This window comes from Pongo abelii, chromosome 22 (assembly GCF_028885655.2).
Source record: "Pongo abelii isolate AG06213 chromosome 22, NHGRI_mPonAbe1-v2.0_pri, whole genome shotgun sequence".
Taxonomy (NCBI): Eukaryota; Metazoa; Chordata; class Mammalia; order Primates; family Hominidae; genus Pongo; species Pongo abelii.
In genome coordinates, this window is record NC_072007.2 from 49,716,192 (window position 1) to 49,722,026 (window position 5,835).

The following is a 5,835-nucleotide window of genomic DNA, read 5'->3' on the forward strand; positions in this document are numbered from 1 at the left end:
TTAGGCCACTGCACTCCAGCCTGGGCAACAGAGCGAGACTCCATTAAACAAATACATAAAAAAACAAAAAAAATTAAGGTTATCTGGGCTGGGTGCAATGGCTCATCCCTGTAATCCCAGCACTTTGGGAGGCTCAGACAGGCAGATCACCTGAGGTCAGGAGTTTGAGACCAGCCTGATCCACATGGTGAAATCCCATCTCTACTAAAAATACAAAAATTAGCCGGGCATGGTGGTACGTGCCTGTAATCCCAGTTACTTGGAAGGCTGAGGCAGGAGAATTACTTGAACCTGGGAGGTGAAAGTTGCAGTGAGCCGAGATTGTGCCACTGCACTCCAGCCTGGGCAACAGAGCGAGATTCCATCTCAAAAAATAAAAAATAAATAAAGGTTATCTGGTTTTAGCAATATTTTTCAAACTGAGGTGAAATTCATAGAAGATACAATTAGCCATTTTAAAGCATACAATTCAATGTCACACAACACCATCTAGCAATATAAATAGTGCTGCCATTTAGGATAATTTAATATTTGTATTTTAAAATGTTGTATAAATGCTTGTTTTTAAACTTCTTTTTTATTTTTTTATTTTTATTTTTATTTTTGAGACAGAGTTTCACTCTTGTTGACCAGGCTGGAGTGCAGTGGCATGATCTCGGCTCACTGTAACCTCTGCCTTCCGGTTTCAAGCAATTCTCCTGTCTCAGCCTCCCAAGCAGCTGGGATTACAGGTGCCCACCATGACGCCCGGCTAACTTTTGTATTTTTAGTAGAGACGGGGTTTCACCATGTTGGCCAGGCTGGTCTCGAACTCCTGACCTCGTGATCCGCCAGCCTCAGCCTCCCAAAGTGCTGGGATTATAGGCATGAGCCACCGTGCCCAGCCTACACTTCCATTTTTTAACATTTTACTTTATTTAAAGATTTAAATTCTTGTTCTTTCAAGAACCCTTCTACATGTATAATTAAATTTATTTCTTGAACTCTTTTTATTTTATTCTTTTATACTGTAGAGATGGGGGTCTTTTTTTTTTTCTTTTTTGAGACGGAGTCTTGCTCTGTCACCAAGGCTGGAGTGCAGTGGCACGATCTTGGCTCACTGCAAGCTCCATCTCCTGGGTTCACGCCATTCTGCTGCCTCAGCCTCCGGAGTAGCTGGGACTACAGGCGCCCGCCACCACACCCAGCTAACTTTTTTGTATTTTTTAGTGGAGACGGGGTTTCACTGTGTTAGCCAGGATGGTCTCGATTTCCTGACCTTGTGATCCGCCCGCTTCGGCCTCCCAAAGTGCTGGGATTTCAGGCGTGAGCTGCCGCGCCCGGCCAAGATGGGGATCTTTCTATGTTGCCCAGAGTGGTCTCCAGCTTCTGGCCTCGAGCAGTCCTCCTGCCTTGGCCTCTCAAAGTGTTTGGGTTGCAGGCCTGAGCCACCCCACCTGGCCTGGAATCTTTTGTATTGATACATAATAGATGTACACATTTTGGGGATCCATTTGATCATTTGATACATTCATATAGTGTTAAAGATTAAAGCAGGTTTATTGAGATATCCATTACCTTAAATATTATCTTTTATACACACTTTTAAAAAAACTCATTAAAATTAGCCAGGTGTGGTGCTGCACACCTGTAGTTAGCTACTTGGGAGGCTGAGGTGGGAGGATTGCATGAATCCAGGAGTTTGAGGCTGCAGTGAGCTATAGTCATGCCACTGCACTACAGCTTGAGTGACAAATCGAGACCCTGTCTCTAGCAAACAACAATCAAAAACTAGTTAAACATAGCAAAATAGTTCATATTACATTCTGTTTTTCTTTCAGATTAGCTATACACATACACAAAGGCTTAAAAATTCAGCTATACTAAAATGCGGTATTCCAAAAGACACCAATTCTTCATTCATTGTTAGCCATCCTGGATTCTCAAACAGGCTGCCAACATACAGGATGAGTGTAGGTGTCTTGCAGCTACTGAGCAATACGATGGCTATAAAACATGTGCATGTGAGGAATTGCCTGAGCTTAGTTCCTGCCAGTCACCTACTGAAACAAACGCTGCAGATTTTACTTGATTCACTCTGAATACTGATGTATCCTAGTTCCTGGGGGAAAGATGGTCAATCTGCTCTGTAATTCAACCTATGTGTAATCATCAATATGATCATCATTATTGCCATTTAGTAAAACCAAGTGGATAATGCTAAGAATAGGGAAAGTTTCAGTTCCCACTAAATTCCTTCTTCTCTTTGTCCACTCTGTTTTCACAGGTTTTAGAACGAGTTGAGGCAAGTTCATTTTCACCTTGCAATTCAGTGCTGCCTTCTGGATGTGCTCTCTTGAATCTGCCTTGCGTTTGCTGCCCTCAGTAACTGACCCTGCTTCCCTTGGTTCTGATCACACTGCTGGTCAGTGCTGACGTTCCTTTGAGTCTCTGACTGAGATGTGGTCTCCCTGAAGAGACTTCAGCTCTCCAAACTCAGTCATGATTGGTTTAAAATTGATGTAAAAGCCACCGATGAAGGGCTTGTTAGCCTGGCTCTCTGAAGTCCGACGAAGAAAGATTGTTGGCCGGGCGCGGTGGCTCACACCTGTAATCCCAGCACTTTGGGAAGCCGAGGCGGGCAGATCACCTGAGGTCAGGAGTTCGAGACCAGCCTGGCCAACATGGTGAAACCCTGTCTCTACAAAAATACAAAAATTAGCTGGGTGTGTTGGTGTGCGCCTGTAATCCCAGCTACTCGGGAGGCTGAGGCAGGAGAATCGCTTGAACCCGGGAAGCAGAGGTTTCAGTGAGCCAATACCAAGCCATTGCACTCCAGCCTGGGCAACAAGAGCAAAACTCCATCTCAAAAAAAAAAAAAAAAAAAGGAAAAAAAGAAAAAGAAAAAAGAAAGATTGTTATGACAGAAGTCCTGGTACCTGTCTGCTCTGAACAAGAAATGGTTTGACAAAAGCCCCCGCTGCTGCTTTCATTGGAATTTGCATTTTCTCACAGTTTTGCTCTGGGCTCAGATCCATTTGTAACACTGTCCCAATCTCTATCCCCTCCCCTCTCCTCCTGTCCCCTCCCCTCCCCTCCACTTCCCTTTCCCTTTTTTTTTTGACAGGGTCTTGCTCTGTCACCCAGACTGGAGTGCAGTGGTGTGATCTTGGCGCACTGCAGCCTCTGTCTCCAAAGCTGAAATGATTTTCCCTCTTCAGCCTCCTGAGTAGCTGGGACTATAGGCATGTGCCATCATGTCCAGCTAATTTTTGTATGTTTTGTGGAGATGGGGGTCTCACTATGTTGCCCAGGCTGGTCTAGAGCTCCCGAACTCAAGTTATCCTCCTGCCTCGGCCTCCCAAAGTGTTAGGATTACAGGTGTCAGCCACTGCGCCCGGTCCCAATTTCTATTTTCTACAGGATGAATTTTTTTTTTAATTTGACAGTCTAGTGTGATAGTTGGATGGTGTTGGTAGCAGTTTGGACCTGCTGTATTCTTTTTCTTCTTCCACTGCTTTACTTGACTCAAGTCTTGAATTAAGGAATGAAATTTTTCTGTGTTCTCTGTCTCTCAAGAAGAAAGAGCTATAGCTGTTCTCCTGATAGACCTTCTAAAGTCTGTGTAAAGATCTTTTTTCCCTCTGTGAATTATATTCCTCAGAATAAGCAGTATAGTTCTGTTTCTGAATTGGTAAACAACTTTTATTATCTTATTTTATTTTAATTTTATTTTCTTGAGACAGGGTCTTGCTCTGTTGCCCAGGCTGGAGTGTAGTGGTGCAATCACGGCTCACTGCAACCTCAACCTCCTGGGCTCAAGAGATCCTTGTGCCTCAGCCATCTGAGGAGCTAGGACTACAGACTTGAGTCACCATGCTCAGCTAATTGTTTTTTTGTAGAGACAAGGTTTCGCCAGGTTGCCCAGGCTGGTCTCATACTCCTGGGCTCAGATGATCTGCCGCCTTGGCCTCCCAAAGTGCTAGGATCACAGGCATGAGCCATCATGCCTGGCCAACAACTTTGATTATTTAGGTATAATGTAACCTTGTTGGCTCTAGTCTCTGAACTGTGTTTCTCATTGTAATAATGATTCTAGCACTATTTTCCCCAAATATGTGCTGCTCCAAATGGTTTTCCTTCTTTTGCCTGAATTCACTACTATCTGATTGGCTTGCATAACCACTAAGTAAATTAGCATGCAGAGCAATAGGTCTAGAACTTGCCTATTGATTCCAAATTTCATTTTTAATCTTTCCTATATTGTAAGTAAACATTCTTTTTTTTTTTTTTTTTTTTTTTGAGACTGAGTCGCACTCTGTCACCAGGCTGGAGTGCAATGGTGCCATCTCAGCTTACTGCAACCTCCGCCTCCTGGGTTCAAGCGATTTTCCTGCCTCAGCCTCCCAAGTAGCTGGGATTACAGGTGCGTGCCACCATGCCCAGCTATTTTTTGTATTTTTAGTAAAGATGGGGTTTCACCATGTTGGCCAGGCTGGTCTCGAACTCCCAACCTCAGGTGATCCACCCACCTTGGCCTCCCAAAGTGCTGGGATTATAGGCGTGAGCCATCGCCCCCAGCCAGCACCTATTTTTAGGTCATCATTTCTGTTGGGGTTTAAGAGTTGAATGCCCATATCACATTGACTAGGAATTGATTGATTGACTGATTGATTGTAGAGACGAAGTCTTGCTATGTTGCTCAGTGTGGTTTTGAACTCCTGGGTTCAAAACCCTCTCAAACTATTAGGATTACAGGCTCAGACTTGACCAGGAATTTAAAATCCACTTATTTTCATGATTTATATTGCTTTTTGGCTGAAGCCAACACTCTTCACTGGATTTATTCAACTCACAGATTTCCATGTTTGGTTCCCATCTTGTCCACTTTAAGGTGCATTTTATGTGCAATAAAAGGTGTTCAGACATTTTAAAAAGATTCTCTATTTGAAATTTTTTTAGGGACTCCTGAGCCTCTGACATATGTCCCAATTACCCTATTCTCAGGTCAGGCTGAGGTGGGGCATGTGCCTGGATTCATCTAACAGTGATTGATTGGAAGCAACTGATGTTATTTCTCCAGTGGTGCTTGGAAGCTTATGGTTTTCCTCTGGCAACCAACACCATGTTCATTAATAAACCAATAATAGGCTTCTTCTCTGTGGAGTTTCTCTTGCTGCCATCTTGGTTCATTTACACAAATGATTATGGTATTTACAGTAGGCAGAATACTGTCCCGCCACCATGTCCACGACCTTATCCTCAGCACATGTGAATATGTTACTTTTTGTGGCAAATGGACTTTGCAGATGTAATTAAGTTAACAATTTTAAATGGAGAGATTATTTTGGTTTAGCCACATGGATCCAGTGTAATCACATAGATTCTTCTAGACTGAAAGAGGGAAGCAGGAGAGCCAGGGAAGATGTGACAATGGAAGCAGGAGTCAGAGAACTGTGCCTGCTGGATTTGACAAGGAAGAGGGACGCAAGACCAGGAACGCAGGCAGCCTCTAGAAGCTGGAAAAAGCAGAGAAATGGATTCTCCCATGAACCACCAGAAGGAACTAGCTTTGCTTTTATTTTTAGCCCAATAAGACTCATTTCAGGTATCTTTCTCCCAGAACTGTGAGATAATAAAGTTAAGCCACTAAGTTCATGGTACTATGTTACAGCAACATTAAGAAATGAACAGTCTTGTTCTTGTTATGAGCTTTGTTTACTATCTTAACCTGTGCTAGATGTAGATGACTCATGCTGAAACACCCTGGCTCTTACATTGCTTTCCATGTGTTGGAAGGGGGTCTCCGCCTTCCATTGTTGGTGCTTTTGTTAAGTGCTGCTCACAGGAAGCAAC